At 46.8% G+C, this 23269-nt stretch overlaps 1 protein-coding gene across 1 annotated transcript in view; it reads right to left on the reverse strand.

Annotated features, from left to right (window-relative positions):
* CDH23 (cadherin related 23) overlaps positions 1-23269 on the reverse strand; it is a 542121-nt gene that overhangs the window by 390106 nt on the left and 128746 nt on the right. The gene's annotated exons all lie outside the window — the stretch shown is intronic.

The following is a 23269-nucleotide window of genomic DNA, read 5'->3' on the forward strand; positions in this document are numbered from 1 at the left end:
TAGTGATACTGCCTCGGAAACCCAAGGAGGGGTCGCTATGAGTCGGGGCCGACTCGACGGCACATAACAACAACAACAACAACATTTAAATCTAATAGAGGAAATACATGTAAGGTGACTGGCACAGAGTAGGCATCAATTAATATTAGTTGACACTACTATTATTATCATTATTATTAAAAGGGAGTAAACATGTAGCTCTCTAGGTTGGAAGGCACTTACAATACACAGTGGCAGCAACCATGGACTTGATCACGCCAACAATCGTGCAGATGGTGTAGGACCAAACAACATTTCATTCGGTTGTACATGGTGTGTCCATGAGTCAGATCTGACTCAACAGCAACTAACAACAACAATAAATACCTATTGACCAACAAGGCCTAATTCAAGTTCCACTTTCCCTCATATACCCTGCTCATTCCAATTGCCTCTGATCTCTCTCTTCTCTCTCTGCTTAACTTCAACTTAGTCATCAAGCACACTCTGCCTTCAGCTGTTAGCTCTTGCTCTGTGCACTAGTCTCCTCTTCCTGGAAGCTTATGAGCTCTTGAGCCCAAGGGCTATGTCTGTATCAACAACAAAATGCCCTTTACAATCTCTAAAGCAAGACATTCCCATTATGACACCCTCATGAGGTGGCAGGGAGTTATAGGTGTCTTCATCCATGCAGATATTAAATGACACCCCAAGTCACCTGGCTGGTGTGGAGACAGGATGACTATGAGCAGGCAGGATTTTGTGATTCTGGAGCACATCCTGCTGCTGCTCCAGCCATTTGCTCATTTAAACACTCAGTGAGTGCTGTCTATTTCATAGCCAGTAATGGAGAGCCATGGTCTGCTGAGATGTGAATGAATCCCCCTGCCCTGGGAAGGTGTCAGAATATCAGAACATCACCTAGCAGACAAATGAAAAATATTCGCTGGTGATCAAATGAATTACTGCTGGTCTGAAAACTCTACTTCTTAGAATAAGAAAAGAGTAAGAAAAACTAAGGTTGGGAATTCAAATGGCCAGGCTTTCTGTAAATCTCCATCCAATCCCCTAGGGTATTACCAGTGGACCCCAGGGAGGCCCACAGGCAGGGTTGCCCTAATGAAGTGTGCCTGGTGGGATGCTGTCCAATGCACCGGATCTGGAAGATGAAGAGTTAATCTGCCTCCTCAGGTTCCATCTCCCACCCCTGTCCTAACAGTCAGCTCCCGTAAAGAAGGGCCTGCCATCACCCTGATTGGACTCTCCAAGATAATCACCGGGGTCTTAGATCCCAGCTGCTCTTGTTGCCGGTGCTCTCTTCCTCAGATGCAGCCAGGAGGCTGGCAGGAGAGCAGCCTCAGTGAGAGGCAGATGGGGTTGTAATGAACTGAAGACATGTGACAGCTACCAAGGAACAAGTCCATCAATTAGAGCCTTCTTGCCCAAGGGCTTCTGGGAAAGGCTGGGGCAGAGGAGGAAGGGAGCTTACTGGCTTCTCTCCAAAAGGTTCTGATGCCTCAAACTGACTCAGTTCCCCAAGTCACAGGCCCAGGAGGGAGGGGTCCCAGCCCCTGCTTCCTGCCTCCAAAGTAACCCCTTCTGCCTTTTAAGGTGGATATCAGGATCTCTCTCAGGGGCTCTTCGATTTCAATAGTGATCTTATATGACAGTAGAATTCCCCCCATAAGGTTTCCTAGGCTGTAATCTTTATGGGAGCAGATCACCAGGTATTTCTCTTGCAAAGTGGCCAGATGGATTCTAACTGCTAACCTTTTGTGCCATCAGAGCTCCTAGACCAAGTATCTAAAACTAAAACCAAATTCACTGCCATCAAGTCAGATCCGACTCATAGTGACCCCTCCTTGGGTTTCCTAGGTGGTATCACTATGGAAGTAGATTGCCCAACTTTCCTTCTGAGAAGTAGCTGGAAGGTTTGACCCACCAGCCTTCTATTTAGCAGTCAAAAGCCTTAGGCACTACGCCACCAGAGCTCCCAGACCAAGTATAAGTGTCATAAATGTCTGAACTTCCTGTCTACACAGGGAGTGCCTAATGTGGATGGTATCTAAAGCTAGGAGGATCAGGGCAGTGATAACCTACAAAGCCTCCTGGTCATCACCCCTCTGCCTTGTCCTCACCACCTGTGATGTTTAAGGTTGTGTGTCAACTTGGCTGGGCCATGATGCTCAGTGGTTTGGCAGTTATGATTTAGTTTGGCCATTATATAATGATAAATTTGGCAGTTAGTTATGCAGTGATGTAGTCAGTCTCCAATTTGTGATCTGATAATGTAATCACTTCCATGATTAGATCTGCTATGACCAGCCAATCAGTTAAAAGGGAGTTTCGTTGGGGGTGTGGCCTGCACCCAATATATATGGACATTCTGACAAAGCTCTCTGGCTTTTTTGCTTGCTCTGGAACCTACATCTGGCTCATTATCATCTGACCTCTGGTTCTTGGGCCTTGAGCCAGCGGCCTGCTTTACTGCCTGCCAATCTTGGGATTTGTCAGCCTCCACAGTCTGTGAGCCAGAAGCCTGCCATCTGACTCACCAATCTTGGGTTCATTAGTCCCTGAAGCTACATGAGTTAGGAGAAGCCTCCAGCTTGATGTCTAACCCATGGACTTGGGACCTGCCAACCTCTACAACTGTGTGAGCCATTTCCTTGAGATAAATTTCTCTCTCTATATATATATGCACGTGTAAGTGTCATTAGTTTTTCTTCTCTAGAGAACCTAGCCTAAGACACCATCCAACCTGGTTTGCCCTTATGACTGGGGTGGGGGTGGGGGCAGTTAGCCATGCTCATACTCCTAAGGGCAAGGGCCCTGGGTCATTTACTAGGGAGCAGGATTGAAGGACAAAAAGCAGTCACATTCTGGTCAGGTGAGCAATCACTGTTTGTGTAGGTAAAGACTAGGTGACTTAACAAACCTCAGTTTCATAAGTTTTAAAAAGGGGTAAATACACACTTGAGGATTAATGGAATACATTATTGGAGTTGTGCATTAATGTCAATGAAGTCTGAGCACCCCTAGCAAAGGGAAGACACAGCAAGAGAATCCTGAGCCATGACAGGGGATGCTGGGCCTAATGACCTCAAGGAGGAAGTGGTGGTCATGGAGGGCACAGATTGTTTTTTTGGCAAAAAGCTAGTAACATGGAACACAAAGAAAGAGGAGATGAAGCCCAAGGGTCTATAGCTGGGGTATACTGGGGCAGAAGGGATTAAGCTGAGGCCTCCTGTTTGGTCATAAATGCTAAAGCTGGTTAGAGGTTCACATGCTGGTGCTAATGGGCCCAAGGAGGTGGGTCCAACCCCATGACCCTAAGGCTGCACTGTCATAGATTGACCTTAATCGCAAGCAGCCAACGTGAACCAATAGGTACAAGTGGCAGGCAAACATTCTAGCTCAAGATGTTGTTTTTGTTGTGTGCCATCCAGTCAACCCGATTTATAACGATCCCTCCTTGGGTTTCCGAGGCGATATCACTATGGAAGTAGATTGCCCAACCTTCCTTCCAGTGGATTTGAACCACCAGCCTTCTGGTTAGCAGTTAAGTGCCTTAAGCACTATGCTACCAGAGCTCAAGATAGGAAGGATTTTTACCTTTTAGAGATACCTGGATTAGTCCAAGATGATGTCAGAGAGCCAAGAGCTTAAGGTCACAGGAAAGTGCCCAAAGAGAGGTCTTTGTGTCATTTTATTATGGTATCTTATAGGCAGCTCTGTGACCCTGGGCAATCCCTGAATGTCACTGGGCCCTTGTCCCTTCATCTGCATAATGGGCAGATGAGAGTATCTTTCTCCTAAGGTAGTCTCAGAGTGAAATTATGCTTGAAAGTTGCTGAGCAAGGCTCCTGGAACATAGGAAGTGTCCGGGTAAGCATATACTGTGCACATGACTCCACTCATTGTCAGGACAGAGGTGGGAAGATGAGTATTCAGACTTCTCCCTGTTTTAACTACCACCGAGGCTGTGGAGTACCCACCCTGGTCAGGGGGATGCGAGATAAGAGGCTATTTCAGCAGTGGGTGCTTGGGAAAGTGGGAGAAAAGAGAGGATGCAATGGCTCTGCCCATCTAGAAAACTACCAGAGACCCAGCCTTGCACACCTGCCCACTGTTGACATGCCAACCAGACAAGAAGAATTACAACCATAGTCACCTAGAGCTTTTGAGGTGGAAATACTGAGGGATAAAGGAAGTTAGGTCTGAAATGCAAAAGAAGCACTTTAAGCAGGAGGGTGGTAGGTGGAAAATGGATATGACCACCTGCCCTGGGGCCATTACTCCAGCTGCTGGGAGGCCTCCACCCAGCCTCTGGGCACCAGTGGGGTGAGAGGAAAGCGTGTGCTTGTCTGGAAGCCAACAGGACAGAGCCAGGAAAGGACGGGCCTCTCTTTCCACTCTGGGCCTGGCACATGGGCCCAGAAATTCCTGAGGAGGGCTTGTTATATGTCAGTGGTGTCCTGTGTGAGGAAAGCCTGGCTGGGACAGATAAGCTGTGGCATTCCAGCACAGGCTCGGGCTCCTCAGAGCTGCCGGAGCACTTATTAATGGGGCCCATTCAGCTCAGTTGGCTTGGCAATTAATAACGGGCCAGGTGGAGAGGCTGAGTTTGGGTGGGAGTTGTGCTTGTGCATGTGTGTGTAGGCTTGTTTGCTGGGGGGATAATTTTAGCTGAGGGAAAAAAAGTATCTTTCCCCAAGGTCAGCCCTTCCCTGCAGCAGGCCTGGTCCCTACCCAAGTTGGGAGAAAGAAGCCCATCCCAGTCTCATGCCTCCAGCTGAGCTCCATGGGCAAGGAGAGGTTGAAGGCAAGACAAGGCTTGCTTTGTGGGCGTCTAGGGCTCTGATGGTCCTGAGTCTACTCTTCCCTCCATGTGGTGGAAGGAGCACTGGGGTTGACTGAAGGCAAAGAAAAAAAAAAGACCTGAGTCTTGAAGCATGAGTGTGGTGTACTCCGGTTTCCCTTAGACTCCCATATTTCACCAGAAGAAGTTGTGAGACTGGGTGAGTGTGATGGAGAGAGCAATAGGGGGTCTATAGAAATGTGCAGAGAATAATAGCTCCAAACTTGGGGACAAAGTCCATATGGTGCCTTTGTGCAAATTAGAAAAAGACACTCCTTCAGAGGAGCCCCTGCCCTGTGAATGCCCAGGTTGGTGAGCAAATGGCCCAACTGTGCCAAGAAAGTATCTTTTCTCCAGGGCACATGGCTTTGTTAGCAGTGTTTGGGCTGGACTTCCCCTTACTCTTCTCCTTGCACGGTGTAGCACCTGCATAGCCACAGAGGAATGCCCTGCTGAGTCTGGCTGCTGACAATCTTGGTGGCTCCCTCACAGCCGGCCCTGTGTGACCATCAGGGTCACTCTTGCTTGCCTACAACCCTGATTGCTCCCTAGAACCTAGAATGTGAGGTGGGAGGACCAGCAGCATTGGCATCATTTGGGAGCTTGGTAAAATGCAGTTTCCAAGGCCCACTCTAGAACTACTGAATCGGGGTCTGCATTTTAACAAGATCCTTAGAGGATTCATAGGTGCGTTAAAATCTGAGATGCACTGCCTTAGAAAACACTGAGGTTGTCCAAACACTGACACGGCAGAGGTGGAGCGGAACATAGGGAGAGAGAGACCTAGAAAGTAGAAAAAATGACCCTTTATAGAGTAGGGGCAAGGAACTCTTGTGGTGTAGTACTTAAGGCATTTGACTGCTAAACAGAAGGTTGGCAGTTCAAACCCACTAGGCACTCTACAGAAGGAAGACTGGGCAATCTATTTCCATAAAGATTTACTACCTCTGAAACCTAAAGGGGGTCGCTATGAGTTGGAATCAAATCAGTGGCAGTGAGTTTTTTTTTTTTTTTTTAATAGAGTAGGGGCACAGGACATGTCTTATTAGGAGAAAACCAAGCAGTGAGGAGGGGCTTGGGGATGCAGGCAAGAGCCTATTCTGCTTTTTCAGTCTGGAGTCTAGCCCCCTCCTCAAACACCTGTCATTAGAGATCCTCATATGTCCCCAGCATGCCTATCTGCTCCAGGCAGGCCAAGGCCTGCCCTGGTAGCTCAGAGTCCCAAGGAAGTACACTGTGGGGAAGGGCGTAGCCCCTGAGGGGCAAGGACAGGGTTCTGGGGGCCCTGGCTCCACTCCTTGCTGCCACCCCTCATCTTAGTGCAGCCCTTTCATCAGGATTCCCAGGCTGGTATGGAGGCCTGGGCACCTCAATCACTCCTATCACACCGGTCGCAGGAAGAGAATAGCTTTCAGCTCAATTACCCTTCACATTCCAATATCATAACGCTCCGATGAGGCTTTTTAACCAAAAACAAAAAAGCCGTGTCTGCCGCAGGCCAGCTGCAAGGCCATCCGTGCAGAACGGATGGCCCTGCCTGCCTGACAACCCCTACCGGGGCTTCCAGGTGAGACTAGGGGAAGACACCAGTCCCAAGGCACCAGCCAGGCCACTAGGAGAGAGGGCTATGAGGTCCTGAGCCTCACTTTATGAACACATGTTCCCCTCTGCTCACCAGCTATCAAGACTTCTTTGATCTATACCTTGGAGAGAGAATATGGAGACCCAAGTCCCAAGAGGCACTGTGCAGTGGCATGTCCCAGTGGTCTTCACTGTGCCACCAGACTACTGCTTCAATGTAGTACCAAGGTGTGATGGTCTAATTCTGCTGGGTCATGAGCTGGGGGCTGGGGTCTTAGTTTACGTGTCATTTCATAGTCATTGGCTCATCTGTTTCTTGTAACAACCCTGACAGGTAGCTAACCTAAGCCAAGGCTACCAACCCCATTGCATAGATGGGTAGACTGAGGCCCAGAGAGATGGGAAGAGAGGGCCAAAGACAAATGGAGGAATCTGAGTCCATGTTCCCTTAGGATACATTACTACCATGGGTAGGGGTGAGGTCTCCTCCAGTCTTAACACTCTAATTCTGTGTAGAAACAGAGCTTATCTTTATTCATCTATAGTCAAAGTGATGCACAAAGGTCCCCTAGCTCCTTTTCAACGTGTGGAGCACCTACAATGTGCCAAGCAAGCCCCATTGACAAGTGCATTATGTTTATCAAGGAAGGCTTATAAAGTAGATTTTGTGATTGTCCCCATTTTACAAATGACAAAACTGAGGCTTGGAAAGGCTAAATCACCTCTTCAGAGTCAGGGTCCACACCAGAAATCATACCCTAGTCTGTCTGACTCCTGGTGCCCTAGTCTTACTCCTCTAATACCTTCAAGTAGGAATACCTCCAAATCAACCTACAAGGTAGGGGAGAAACTGTCCCCATCTGAAAACTGTTCTCATGGGGGAGGCTCAGCCAAGTGTCCATGACATGAATCAGTGAGTGTTCAGGGGGTTCTCAGTGAGCATACATATTCCTCTCAAGTACCCATGTCCCACATCACACTGTGGAGGAGGAGGCTGGGCTGCTCTTTCCCAATCAGTTGTGCTTCATCTGCTGGCCAGCTCCGTGCTAATGGCCGTGATGGCAGCATCCCCTCCGTGTGTCCTCCTGGCCTCCCACTGACTGTGGCCAATTTGCTCCTGATTTAACACTCCAGGGCGCTGACCCATGAGAGAGACACATGGGACAGAAGGAGGCAGGGTGGGCGCTGCGGTAGAGGTGTGTGCACACATGGGTGCATTGGTACAGGGTGGGGGAGGCCAGCTCTCCAGGAACATGCTGCCCAGCACAGCCAGCCATCCTGGACTGGGAGTAGCTGCCTGGCCATCTCATGCCCTCTCCATCCTGTGCCAGCTAATGGCACTGGGCCTGTACTAGAGGAGACGCTGGACAGTAGTCCTGTCATGAGGAGCCTGGCACTCCCCTTAAAATTGTCATCTGGCTAGGTTCTTTGAGTGTCCCAGACACGTTATTGGATATGCAAGACACAAACTCCTCCATGGCCCAGCCCTATTCCCCATAAAAAAAAAAAAAAAAACCTCACTGTGGTCAAGCTGGATCCGACTCATAGCAACCCCTCCTTGGGTTTCCAAGGGGTTATCACTACAGAAGTAGATCATCTGAGATGCAACACAGTGAGTGCATAGATATTGGAGGTGAGCCGACTGGGCTCAGATCTCAGTTCTACTCTGTGATATGGGCTACTGACTTAACCTCTCTGAGCCTCAGATTCCCATCTTAAAAATGGGGACCATCCCATTACCGATATTACTGATTTGTTATAAAAAGTACATGGGTGACTTCATGTGCAGTCTCTGTCACTGTTATTATTCAGTGCCTTCCTTATCCGCAGCATCCTGAATGAGTTTATGAATCCCAGAACTTGGAAACTGGAGATCCTACATGTCAGACAAGTGGTATAAACAGGAACTGGGACAGGAAGTCAGATGAGGCAGCCACTCAGCACCTTGTCAATTCTCCTAAGACCCCAGAGCCCTACTCCTTCCTCCTAATACCCTTGAACCCAGTTTCCCCACCCCACAAGGCTCTATTACTTTCCCATCCCCACAACACCCAACTCAAACCAGCCAGGCTGACAGAAGTCATTCTAGGAATGCCTCTTCTGCCTTTCTGGGTCTCCATCCACCCAGAAATAAAGAACCAAGTGGCAAGTCCAGGGTAGCTGAGGCCCTGCGAGTAGATCCAGTCTTCTGTAGGGCAGGGCAGTGGAGGCTAGCACAGAGCAGAGAGAATCAATTTGCCAAGCTAATTTAGGGCTTATCTGTCCAACTCTGCTGTCTGGAAGAAGTCATGCTTTATGTGCATATATGCTATGGGAAGACAAAGGGCCTGGGAGCCAGGAAAAGAGCAGGGTGGGGGCAGGGCCCAGCATTCCTAAAGCACCAAAGCCAGGGTGGGCACACAGAAAGCCAAGTCTTAGTGGCAGCTGCCTAGGCCTTAAGCAATGGGTCTCCTATCCTCTTGTAAAGAGTGCCACTGTGGGTGAGCAGGGGTGAGCCAGGACCTCCTCTTCTGTCCCCAGTACCCAGCATGGGCCAGGCACCTAGCAGGCACCCAGGCAATGTTTGATGAATAAGTGAATGAATGAATAAATGAAGGAGAATAGAGACAGGTCCATGGAACTAATACTTCTGCATCTGTTGTAGCAAACCAAACAGGGGTTCTTCTTTCTCTAGTTTCTGGGCTGGTGTTTCCTAGGAGGTTCACCAGAGCCCAGGCCTCTGCTGAGCCCTTCTCTGGGGAATGGATAGGTCTCCTTGGTGTCCCAGCAGCATGACGTCCACATTTGGGATGCTGCATCTTGCAGCACCACTCCCCGCCCCCTCACCTGCCAGCTCTCTGTCTCTTCAGTCCCATGTATGAGCTCTTGCCTTGAACTGACAGCTTTAGGCTCTCAGATTCTTCCCCCTCACCCTTTGGCTTTCACAGGGCCCTTCCTTGGCCCTGGATGTCGTCCCAGACCAGGTCTGGCCCTAGTGGAACATTCTCAACAGCCACCAGGTCCATGCCTGTCTCTGGACAGCCATCTCTGGTGTCACCATTCCCCTGTCTGAAGGGCCCCAAAGGGACAAGTGAACCAGAGTTTGGTGGTGCTGGAGGGGTGCACTTTAGAGTTCATGAACCTATTGCTTTGCCTTCAAAGCACCTTGTTTCAGTTTCTTATGGTTGCTATAACAAAACACCACAAACTTAGTTGTTTAAAAATAACAAATTTATTATCTTACAGTTCCGGAGGCTAGAAGTCCAAACTGGGTCTTATTGGACTAAATCAAGGTATTAGTGGGGCTGCATTCCTTTTGAAGGCTCTAGTGGGAAATCTATTTCCTTGCCTTTGCCACCTTTCCTTGGCTCATGGCCTCTTCCTCTGTTTTCAAAGCCAGCAACATAACATCTTCAAATCACTCTCTCTCTTCCTCTCTGACCTCTGTTTTGTCCTCACACCCCCTTTTCTGACACTCTTGCTTCTGTTTTATAAGTACTCTTGTGATTACACTGGGCCCACCTAGATAGTCCCGGAAAACTTCCTCACCTTCAAACCAAAAAACCAAACTCACTGTCATCGAGTTGATTCCAATTCACAGTGACACCCATTGGGTTTCCGAGGCAGTAAATTTTTATGGAAGTAGATTGCCCAGTCTTCCTTCAGTGGAATGGCTGGTGGGTTTGAACTACCAACCTTCTGGTTAGCAGTCAAACGCCTTAGGCACTATGCATCAGAGCTCCTTAAGATCCTTAAGATCCCTACCTTAAGATCCTTCATTTAATCCCACGTGCAAAGTTTCTTTTGTCGTATAAGGCAATATATTCACAAGTCCCAAAGATGCAGATATCTTTGGGGGCCAATATTCTGCCTTGCACGGCCCAATTAGATGACAGCATTTCTTTCAACGGCCCAGAGTGAGGTGCTCTCATTTCCCCCCTGGCCACCTGGGAACTCTGGTGACTTGGTGGGGAGCTCTAATAGTGCTCAAAGCCTTAAGCACTGGATTTCAGGAAAAGCACACACTAAGAGTTCCTTGGTGGAATTTCTCTCCTGAAAGGACATAGACTGCAGGACATGGAAAAAGAGGGAAAATTCCTTGAGGACAGGGGTTGCACATGCACAAATATTTGCTCAGTACCCACAGGGTGCCAGGCCCTGAGGGCCCTATGTCAGAAAGATGGAAACACAGACACACCCCTGCTCCCACAGACCTCACAGTGTCCTGAGAGTGTGTAAGTGGTCAAGTAATCCTGCAAACAAATGAACAGGTGCATTCCAAGACCAAGGCTATGGTGTTCTGTAGGCACAAAACACATGGATCTGTTCTGGCCTGGGAGGAGGGATCAGGTCTCAGCAGTGGGGAAGGCTGTTCTAGAGGAAACAGCGCATGCAAAGGCTCTGTGGCCCGGTGCCCTTGGGGAATGGAAAGAAAGCCAAGGTGGCAGGAAGGCAGAGAGAAAGGGAGGAATGGTCAAGGTGAGGCTGCAGAAGGGGGCTGAGCCAGACCATGCTGGCTTTGTAGGATTTTGGTACCAACCTTGAAGCACTGCAGAAAGGTTTTAGCAACATCCTTCCTGGCATATCATAGGGAATCTATTTAGTTTGAATGAATGAATGGAAGAATGAATGAATAAGCCTGCTTCATCATCCTCCTACACCTCACCTCCCTTCTGTATGGCAACAGTTAATCAGGATCTTCAAGGCTTGCACTTACTTATTTCCCTTCGGAGGCTGGCACCGACCCTCGCAGCCTGAGTGTGGCTCTGTGGAAATGTCTGTAATCGCCAGCACACTTTAGGCATTACTTCCACACCATTTAGAGCCTTCCGCCCCAATAGCTGCTGTTGCATCTCTCTCCATCTCCATTTTTTGGGCTGTGTTGGGCGGATTTTTCTGTTGTTATTTTTTAAGGTCTGGTGGCCCCTGAGTTTGGGGGATCTGATGGCTTGGGGGGGGTGAGGTTAGTCCATGTCTTAGAAAAATTTATTATTCTTCCCCCATCCCCCAGTTCTGCCCCAGCCCTGACCAGAAAAGGAAAAAAAAAAAAAAAAACAATCACTGCAAGCTGCTAAGAGCCTTTAAAGATTTTTGTGTTTTCCCATGCAGCCTGAGATTGGGCTGCTGATATGAACAGCAGCTTTGTGTGAGGCTGAAGGTGCGGTGGAACAAAATAAAGGTCACTTCAGAAAAACTCTTTCCTTCATCACACACCCTCCCCCTTTCATCTTCAGATGAGGCAGTAGCCTCATAGTCAACCCCAAAGTCTGAGTGGAGTACCCCGGGAGTCAAATGCACTTGGACTAGCTTTAGCGGCAGTACAAAAAGAACAAGATCCCGGACTAGCTGTGTGATCTTCGACAACATGCTTAACCTCTCTGGGTTCATTTCCACAGCTATAATATGAGGATCTTCATATCTTTCTGTTATGGATTGAATTATATCCTTCCAAAATATGTGTTGTAAATGCTAACCTCTGTGCTTGTGGTTATAATCCAATTTGGGAATGGATTGTCTTTGTTATGTTAAGGATTAGCATAGGGTATATCTTGAGTCAATCTCTTTTGAGATATAAAGGAGATTAAATAAGTGAGAGAAGCAGAGATGGGGGGAGAGAGATGCCAACCCATATGAAGATTCCCCAGGAGCAGAAGCTAAAAGAGCTCCTCTAGAGCCAACAGTGAGACAAAGCCTTCCACTGCAGCCGGCACCCTGAATTCAGACTTCCAGCCTCCTAACGGTGAGAAAATAAATTTTTGCTTGTTAAAGCCACCATTTACAGTATTTCTGTTATAGCAGCACTAGATAACCAAGACATTTTCTTACCAACATGAAACATTGCTCTGAGGATCAAAGGTTTCACCCCCTCCATCTAGTTCCCCGTGACCCTATTCTTCCATCCAGACTCTTTCCCAGCACCTGGGCAGCTCCTCTATACCTGTAGAGATGACCCCTGATCTCATGTACTCTGCACAGTAGTAACCCTGTATCAGCACCATGTTCATTTTACCAGAGACAGATATAAATGGTGAGATCAGGACTTGAACTCAGGTCTGCAGGACTTCTGATATGGTGCTCCTCCTGTGAGAAGTGATCTCCAAGAGGAAGCTGGCTGCCAGATCCCTAGGGCCTCAGGAAATAATAAAAACCTAATGGGCATTATGGGTGTGACTAATGCCACTGGACTATAATTGAAAATGGTTAAAATGGCAAATGTTAAGTTTTGTATATTTTACCACATATGAAAATATAAATAAATAAACCAACTAATGGAATGTATGTAATAAAATGAAAATGGGCAAAAGTAATGCATGGATTTAAAAACCAATAGTGGTTACTGTAAGGCGCTCTGGTGGCATAGTGGCTAAGGCATCTGACTGCTAACTAGAAGGCTGGTGGTTCAAACCCACCAGCCACTCTTCGGAAGGAAGGTTGAGCAATCTACCTCCGTAGTGATACCACCTCGGAAACCCGAGGAGGGGTCGCTGAGTTGGATTCAACTTGACAGCAGTGAGTTGCATTGCCTTGCATTAGTGGTTACTGTGTGGTAGGAGAGGAGGGACTAGCAGGACCGTGAGGGGCTTCTAGGTGCTGGAGAAGTAACTGAGGACAGTTACACAAGTGTGTTCATGTTTCAACAATTCATAGAGCTGAACACTTAGGACTGTTCACTTCTCTACATGTATGCTTAAGTAATGTGTGTGAACCAAAAACCAAACCCAATGCCATTTAGTCCATTTCAGTTCATAGCAATCTCCATTTAGTCTCCAAGGCAGTAAATCTTAATGGAAGTAGATTGCCCTATCTTCCTTCCATGGAGTGGCTGGTGGGTTTGAACCACCAACCTTCTGGTTAGCAGGAGAGAGAGAGAGAGAGCGTGAAGAAAACTTACGGAAACCTGTGGTGCCACTGGGGAAAATACTCCAGGGGTTGATCCATTTATAAGGCTTTTAGTTCTAGGCCTTCCTGTCCCCATACCTGCTTTGAGGTGGGCAGGACCTAGACTAAGCATCCCATTTAACAGAGGTAGGTACAACCTGAGCCCTGGACAGGCAAAGCAATGTGCCCAAGTTTCACAGCCACAGGCGGTGGGGCTCCCACCCAGGCTGGAGCTCATCCCACTCTAAATCACTGGGCACCTACCACAGCATGCACAGACAGGTGACAAAGACAGCAGGGGCTGTCCCCTGGCCTGAGGCAGCTGGAGGAAGACTTGGCATCCAGACCTGGGTAGATTGGTCTCTCCTGTCCACAAGTGGACTGGAAACGGCCCAGGAAGGAAAGGCTAGGCCAATGCCAGGAAGCAGAGGATCAGCCCAGGCTCAGAAGCTATAATGGGGTGGGTGTATGGAACAAGCCCAAGACCAAGGACTAAAAGAGACCTATGCCTTCAAGTCCAGTGGAGAGAAGTCCAAATGAAGGGACTGATAAACAGACACCAGTTGACCCCTTCCAAAGGGAGTAGTGTGGGTAAGTCATCTGACTTCCCTGACACTTGATTTGCTCATCTATAAAACAGGGATAAGAAGACCAACCTCCACCCTCCTCCACTGGATTGTTCAGAGGAAGGAGGAGTAGGTTTGGCCAGTGGGTAGGAAGATGATGGAGCAGTGGGCTTGAGTGAGAGCACCATGGCTAGCGGGTGGGGGCACACAGTGTGAACAAAGGCCAGCAATAGAATGACCATGTTTTTGAAATGTAGGGTGTTTTGAGAATGGTGGGAGATGCAGCTGAGCTCAGACTGGCATGACAGAGATGGGAAGGGGTCAGTGTAAAAAGGCCTCACATGCCCTTCTTTGGCCTAGGAGAGGGGCCAGCCTAAACCTGTAACTCTCCTGGACAAGGACTTGACTCAGCAGTCTGCTTTTCTGGGCTCGTGGACCTTGGAGGTAGGCTGGCCTGAGGGATGGTGAAAAGAATGAGAAGGGAAGATTACATTGTACCTAGTGATTATGCCCCTGGTGAAATCTCTCAGAGGCATTGTCTCATCTGGAGAGAAGAGCTGGCTTTTTTAATAGATGGACAGGAGATTTCCACTTAAAGTTATTATAAAGAAGGAGAGCCCAGCCCCTCATGGCTTCCAGCCAGCACCACAAAGTTGCAAAGTAATTAAAGGCTGCTAAGGAATCAGAGAAATTACAATAATTCCATCAACCAAAAGCTCTCACTTTCTCTCACTTCCCCCTTCTGGGAGAAAACAAGGTGGGTCAGGCAGCCTGCAAACACATCAAAACAAGCCTATCACAAGAGACCCAAAGGTCAGCATTTGCCCAAAAACAAAGCTCAGAAGACAGGAAGGGGCAGTAAAGAAGGACAAAGGGAAATGGGGAACCCAGGGAGGAAATGGGAAGAGTGTTGTTACACTGAGGAGATTGCAATGATGTCACAAAACAAAATGTGCATAGAGTGTTGAATGGAAAACTAATTTGCTCTGTAAACTTTCACCCAAATGATAATAAAGGTCAAAACAACCATACAAAAACAAAAACAAACAACCCTATTGTGAGGGGGGCCTATGAAGGACTTTCAGGATTGTCCCCATGCTATTTTGACAATAGTCTGATTTTTTAGGGTGTACAGATGGGCCAAGACCAAATCCTAAACTCCTCAAGCACTGGTGACTGCCGGTGGTCAGTCACTCACATGTGCCCTGCTAGTAGCTGCTTTTGGGGGCAAGGGGAGCTGTAGGAATCCGAGAGGCAGCACCATCCCCCAACCCTGGCCCTGGATACTCAGGCCCTGCCTGGAAAACAGCTGTGGAAGCAGAGACAGGCTCAGCTCCTGAGTTCTGGAAACTGTTCTCCAGAGCCTTCCTGCTCCAGGAATCTTCCCTGGTTCCCTCTGGTCTTCAGGGGTTTTGCTACTGTCTTAGCAGGTGACCTTGAGCAAATCTTTTACTCTTTCTGGATTTGCTGACCATCTATAGCATGTGTGGTTGGACAAAGCCATCATTATGGTCCCTTCTGTTGTTGGTTCCAAGGCGTCTGTTTGTAAAGCTCTCAACCTATTACTAGCTCTTCTTGGTAACTCCATTTCATTTATTTTTTCCCTCCATGTTTTTTTGTTTCATGTTTACCATGTGTATGTTCTGTCTCTCACTGGACTGTAAGCTTCTTGACCATTAACAGCCTGTTGTGGGTGGGATAATGGCCCTCAATGATGCCCATGTCCTCATCTCTGGAATCTGTGAACATGCCACCTTACATGGTAAAAAGGACTTTGAAGGTGTAATTAAATTAAGGATTTTGGGATGAGATTATTCTGGATTATCCAGGTGGGCGCAACGTCATCACAGGGTCCTTATAAGAGAGAGACAGGAGAGTCAGGGAGAAAAAGAGAGATTGGTGTATGCTATGCTGTTGGCTTTGGAGACAGAGGAAGGGGTCACAGGCCAAGAAATACAGGTGGCCTTTAGAAGTTAGAAAAGGACAGGAAACAGATTCTCCCCTAGCGCTTCCAGAAGGAATATAGCCCTTCTGACACTTTGATGTTAGGACCTGTGATCTCCAAGAGAATGCTTTATATTAGTGTAAACCACTAAATCAATATTAATTTGTTAAAGCAGCAACAGGAAATTAATACACTCCCCCCAACACCACCAATATTAACCAACCAGTCTGTAGTGATAAAAACCACCGGTTGCTGTCGAGTTGAGTCCACCTGATGGCAAACTCATGTGTGAGACTAGAACTCTGCTCCACAGGTTTCCAGTGGCTGATTTTTTAGAAGTAGATCAACAGATCTTCCTTCCAAGATGTCCCTGGATGGACTCAAATTGCCAAACTTTCAGTTAACCATTTGTACCACCCAGAGATTCCTACCTATTGAGCTCCTTAAATTTCCAAGCAACTTTCCCAAAGTTCTCAGACAACTTTTCATAGAAATGATAATACCCACCACTAGTCACTGAGCGCTCCCTAGTTATGTGGTGCTTAATATGCATACTCTCATTGAACTTTTACAATATCAATTCCTCCCCATTTTATAGATGAAGAAACTGGGACTCAGAAAGGCTAAACTCCTTGCTCACGGCCTCCCAACCTGGAGTTAGAAGCTACGGGTGCAGGGCTCCATCACATTGTCTACAGCAGAGATCAGTGTCCCAACTGCTCAGATGGAGTACAGGTTCTGGGAATGAAGGAAAGCCAAAGCTGCTTCTGGTGGCACGTTGGGCCTTCCGACACCCTAAGTTTCCTAAGCCTGCCCCTATCCTTGGTCCAAGGAGATTCCACTGCTAGAGGAGCTCTGGTAGCATAGTGCCTAAGGCACTTGACTGCTAACCAGAAGGCTGGCAGTTCAAACCCACCAGCCACTCCTCGGAAGGAAGGCTGGGCAATCTACTTCTGTAGAGATACCACCTCGGAAACCCAAGGAGGGGTTGTTATGAGTCCAATCCAACTCGAGGGGACATAACAACAACAACAACAACAGAGGAAGAGAGGCAGAGCAGGTGGTCAGCATCTTCCTCCCACAGACCCCATGGCAGGGGAGAGGAGACCATTTCAGAGAAAGGAAGATGACAGACGACAGATGGAGTCCAGAAGCGTGAGGCTGACAGTCCCACAATGCAGCAGGAGCAGCTCTTAGCAGGCCTCTATCCTGGCCTTCCATTTAGAGGTTCTTTATTTAAAGGGCGGGGGCACAATAAAAGGTGTCCCAGCACATGCCAGAGAATCCCTAATTCACGAGAGCTGGGCTCTGCACACAGGCCCTCTGCTTCGTATTCATGGCAGAGGGTCCTGCAGTCATTGCAATAGAATTATATGGCCCCCCAAAGACTCCCAGCTCAGATCAGTGAGGAAACTGGTGTAATTAAGAACATTATTACCATTAAAACAAAATAATAATTTTAATTACATCTCAGCTCCTTCCCTCTGCTGCTCCTGTGCTGAGGAGGTGGAGGGAGCCCTGACCACACCCCCAATGCATGGAAGGAGGAGGTGCCACAGAGGTTCTGGGGACCTGGTCCTTGGCCTCACCCCAGGTGGTAAAAGAGGGAGCTGGGAACAAGCTGGGAGTTTTGGAGCATGTGACTGGGCTGAGCTCTTTCAGGCCCTGCATTTTGTGGGACTCCATATATTCCCTCCTGGGCACCAAAGAGTTGTTGACTCTTCACTGCCCGGGGGGCTAAGGCTAGTGTTTAGCCTGTGTAGGTGGGTCTCCTACTTCTCACAATGTTGCATCCATAGATGATGACTGAAATCTTGGAGGCTGCCTCTGGGGGCACACTAACCCTGCAAGTCACAAGGAAGGGGTGTCACTATGACCAAGCCTGGTTCCACTGTGGATGGGCCTCACTCCAGAGAGCCAGCTGTGGGCTCTGAGTGCAGTTCCTGCCCTGCACCCACTCAGCCTATGCAGGAGTGTATGTGACAGCTCTCAGCCTTGGATGGAACCAAAGAGTTCTCAGTAAGTCTTTCCCCATCCTGAGTATATCTGGCCTTGTCCCTGAGACTTCTGTCAAATTGTAAGCAGGCACGGCAAAGTTTTACAAAAAGCCACATGCAAAGGTGCTGAAAATAAGAAAGAGAAAAATGTGCTTCTGTGGGAGGCAGGGTGCTGGATGGAAGATTACGGTTCTAGTTGCAAGCTTCTCTGACTCTGGGTGACTTGGAGAAGTCAATGAATTTATTTTGGCCTCAGTTTCTCTCATCTATGAAATGGACAGAATAGTTCTCCCCTAACCTACAGAGTTGTCATGAAGACAAAAGAAAGATAATGAAAATACCTGGAGATATAGAAGATATTATTTAGATGTCATGCACACACACACACACACACACAATGCCTCAGGACTGTACAGAAATAGGCTGCCCTGCTGCTTTGCCTACATGCTATGTCACTTCACTGCTGCAAGCCCAAAGCTTGTTGTCCTGGTTGCTGCAGGCTAGGATGTCCACCCTCTGTGAGTGAGGAGGGGTTCGGTGAGTTCATCACCACACTAACAGAGGAAGGAGGCCAGACGAGGGGCAAGCACCTGAGAGTGCTCACTGAGGGCATAGAGACATCGTCCAGGGCCACCACCCAGCTAGAACAAACCTACCATTCTGGTCTGGCCAGCAAGTGTCCAGAGCCCCCGAGATGATTTATTGGCCTTCTTCTCTCAGATCAATAGGCAGGTGGTTATAGATGCAGAGGGGGCTGCTGGGCCCCACGACCCCAAGGTATAAATTAATATGGCCTGTCAAGGGGCTGCCTCCCATGGCATGGGAGACGACACTCTTGTGAACAGAGCTGACACTTCAGGGAGAATGGTGTGTACAGACCAGTGGGAACCACCCCCACATGCACACTGCAACCTGAGGATGTAGTTTATAAATCATTCAGTGACTGATGGACACGTTGCATGGGAGAGCAGCTAGGGGCACTGCCACCGGACCTGACGGGTGTAATAAGGTGGTCTCTTTGGCAAAGTCCACCTCTGCTTGCCCTGGGTCTCATCTAGGCCCTACTCTAGGGCTCCCTCATGCCTACAGCACAGAGGATGGCAGCACCATGCTAAGTTCCAGAAATTGGCAGGCAACAGAGGGTGCCAATGAATGCCAGCTCAGAGCAGCCGGCTCTCAAGTGTCCTTGGAGGAAAGTGAGATGTGGTGCTATGTGAGCACACCCTACCTTGCACCCAGTCTCGCTGATTCCCACCCCAACTCCGAACTGTGTGCAATAAGGGGACCCCTCACCACCGCTGGACTATATGAAGAAGAACACAGCATCAGATTGGAAGAAGACTCATTAACAACCTGTGATATCCAGATGACACAACATTGTTTGCTGAAAGCAAAGAAGACCTGAAGCACTTACTGAAGAAGATCAAAGACTCCAGCCTTCAGTATGGATTACGCCTCAGCATAAAGAAAGCAAAAATCCTCACAATGCAACCAATAAGCAACATCATGACAAATGGACAAAAGACTGAAGTTGTTAAGGGTTTCATTTTACTTGGATCCATAATCAACACCCATGGAAGCAGCAGTTGAGAAATCAAATGATGTATTGTATTGGGCAAATTGGCTGCAAAAGATCTCTTGAAAGGGTTAAAAAGCAAAGATGTCACTTTGAAGACTGAGGTGCATCTGACCCAAGTCATGGTAGTTTCAACTATCTCATATGCATGTGAAAAAAGTGAGGATGGTGAGACTTTGTCACAAGTACTTTAGACACGTTATCAGATGGGACCAGTTCCTGGAAATGGACATCATGCTTGGTAGAGGGTCAGCCAAAAAGAGGAAGGTCCTCAATGTGATGCATTGACACTGTAGCTGCAGCAATGGGCTCAAACACAGCAATGACTGTGAAGAGGGCACAGGACTGGCCAGTGTGTTATTCTGTTGTACGTAGGGTCACGATGGGTCATCACCAACTCTATGGCACCTAACAACAACACCTCCATACAGCAACCTGACCAGAGCAAACACCTTTGCACAAACGTTCCTTTTATCCTTACAAGCACCCAAGAGACAGAGGGAGCATTTATGAAGCTCCTTCATTCACTGAGCACCTTCTGCATGCATTTGACTGGGGGCTGAGGATGCAAAGATGCCAAGCTCAGTTCCCACTCAGGCTGCTGGGAGAGACAGACATACAGAGAACAGCAATAACAATGATTTATTGTGCATTTACTATAGGCCCTGAGAACTTTACATACATGAGCTCACTGAATTAAATCCTCACAATTTTTCAAGGCAGATATAATTATTTCCATTTTGCAGGCAGAAGTTGAAGCTGCCTGCCAAAAGTCACATAACCAAGCATGAATTCTAGTCTTGGCTCCAACCCTTTGATATCTTTCAGCAAGTCATACTCTGACTCCATGTCTACATCTATAGAATAGGAATAACAATAGTACTTACCCCATAAGGTGGTGATGAGAGCTCTGGGAGATCCCACATGTAAAGCACAATGATGACCACTACAGACAGTAACTTATCATTACCAAAAATAGCTCTGGTAAAGCAGTGGTTAAAGCATTTGGCTGCTAACCAAAAGTTTGGCAGTTTGAACCTACCAGCCACTCTGCAAGAGAAAGATGTGGCAATCTGCTTCCGTAAAGATTATAGCCTTGGAAACCCTCTGGGGCAGTTCTACTCTGTTCTATAGGGTTGTTATGAATCAACTCCATGGCAATGGGTTTGGTTAGGTTTTATTCCTAACTCTTCCTTCATTCTCTGTTGTTCCAGGTGAATGGAGACCAATTTTTGTGTCTTGGATAGCCACTTGCAAATTTTAAGACCCCTGGCACTACCCAACAAACTAGGAGGTAGAATAGAAGCACTAAGCATGTTATTAGGCCAATTAACTGGGATGTCCCATGAAACTATAACCCTAAACCTCTAAACCAAGGCACATATCCCATGAGATTTTTGGTCGTACATAAGCAGCAGCAACTCTTTTTGTTGTTATAAATATATCTATCACACAACTTTGGGGCATATACCCAGGAGTGGAATTTATTGACAGAAATTACAATAATCAACCAACAAACCTACCCTTAATTAATGCAATTTTTTTTCATCACTGTTAATCCCTTCTTTTCCCTCTCTCTCCTGCCCATTAACCACTAATAAACTTTGGTCTCTACACATTTGGCTTTTCTTATATTTTTATATCGATGAAGTCATACAATATTTGTCCTTTTATGATTGACTTATTTCACTCAGCATAATGTATTCAAGCTCCATCCATATTTCACATGCCTCAAGATTTTTTTTTTCTCCTAATGTCTGACTAGTATTCCATTGTATTTATGTACTACATTTTGTTTATCCATTCATCTGTTGTTTCCACCTTTTGGCTATTATGAATAGTACTGCAATAAACATGGTGTCTCTATTTGAGTCTCTGCTTTTAAGTCTTTTGGGTATATAACAAGGAGCGGAATTTCTCGGTCATAGAGTAATTCTATCTGTAGCTATTTGAGGACTCGTCACAGTTTTCCACAATGGCTGTGCCATTTTCCATTCCACATCTTTGCCAACATTTGTTATTATTATTTTTTATCTTAGCCATCCTACTGGGTGTGTAATGGTATCTCATTGTGGTTTTGATTTATATAGCTCTCTGTTGGCTAATGATGCTAAGCATTTCATGTGTTTGGTGGCCATCTGAATGTCCTCTGATGAAATGTCTATTCAAGTGCTTTGCTCATTTTATGGTAGGGTTATTTGTCCTTTTGTTGTTAAGTTGACCAAGTTTTATATATATTTTGGTATTAGACTCTTATCAGATATATGGTTTCTGAAGATATTCTCCCAGTTGGTAGCTTGCCTTTTTACTTTTTTTTGGTAAAGTCTTTTCAAGAACAAAAGGTTTTAATTTTTATGATGTGGTATTTATTTATTTTGTCTTTTGCTGTTTTTACTTTTTTTTATTATTATATTAGACAATTCACTGTTGAAAGCTAAACCTGATAGCATTGCCTCCACTTATTCTACTATGAATTTTATTTATGGTTTTAGTTTGCACACTTAAGCCCATAAGTCCATTTTGAAGTTGTTTTTGTGTATGATGTGAGGCATTGATCCTGTTTCATTTTTCTGCATGTGGAAATCAAATTTTCCCAGCACCATTTATTGAAGAGGTTCTTCTTTCCCCATTGAATGGACTTAGCACCTTTGTCAAAATCAGTTGATCACAGAAATGTGGGTTTATTTCTAGACTCTCAGGTTCTATTCCATTGGTCTATGTGTCTATTGTTACAACAGTACCAGGCTGTTTTTATTACTGTAGCTGTATAATATGTTTTAAAATCAATAAGTATGAGTCTTCCCACTTTGTTCTCCTTTTTCAACATTGCTTTAGCTATTCAAGGCCTCTTGCCATTCCACATAAAGTTGAGGACTGTTTTTTTTTTCATCTCTATGAAGAAGGCTGTTGGAATTTTGATTGGGGCTATGTAGAATCTATAGATCGCTTTGGGAAGAATTGACATCTTAACAATATTAAGTCTTCCAATCCAAGGACACGAAACATCTTTCCATTTATTTAAGACTTCTTGTGGTGCAGTGATTAAGGCATTTGGCTGGTAACCAAAAGGCCAGCAGTTCATAACCACTAGCCACTCCAAGGCAGTCTGTTTCTGTAAAGATTTACAGCCTTGGAAACCCTCGGGGGGCAGTTCTACTCTATCCTATAAGATTGTTTTGAGTTGGAATTGACTCAGTGACAACAGGTTTTTTTTTTTTTAATTATTATCATAAAAATAAATTATTTTATTTTGTTGACAAAATCACCTCAAGGTGATTCTTCTTCTTCATGTTTCCCCATCTCTAGCAAGGAGGCACAGGGAATGAGTAACTTTGAGCCCATCCTTATTAACTGGCACAGAGACACTGTGTAGGAGGCCTGTATTCCAGCTCTATCCCCATCCCTAGCCAGCTCTGAGACTCAGGCAAGGACCCTCAATCTCTCAGACCCCTTTATCTCATCCCAGCTCCAGCCCTTCCCCATAAGCAGCCTCCTCCTCACCTCAGAGCTGGTCACCTGAAGTCACCACTTACAAAGATCTTGCAGGTCCTGTCTGGCACAAAGACCTGGGAAGGGACCCAAGGGGCTCACTTCCAACTTTCCTTTGTTTCCATGAAGTAACTAGTAGGGAACCTGCAAGGGACACACATATCCACACAACCCCATCCCTCCTCTGCCAGGCCTCAGTCAAGGATAAGAGTTTACCTCACTCTTTGAGAAATTCTAATACATGAAAAGAGACTAAAGAATCCCAGAAAATACATAATATTCAAAGACCTTTTTCTCTGCCTAAGTCTTACACAGCCTATAAGTTGTTGTTGTTGTTATGTGCCGTCGAGTCGGCCCCAACTCATAGCGACCCCTCCTTGGGTTTCCGAGGCAGTATCACTACAGAAGTAGGATTGC

This window comes from Orycteropus afer, unplaced genomic scaffold, assembly GCF_000298275.1.
Source record: "Orycteropus afer afer isolate SDZICR_OR568_19922 unplaced genomic scaffold, OryAfe1.0 scaffold00070, whole genome shotgun sequence".
Lineage (NCBI taxonomy): Eukaryota > Metazoa > Chordata > Mammalia > Tubulidentata > Orycteropodidae > Orycteropus > Orycteropus afer.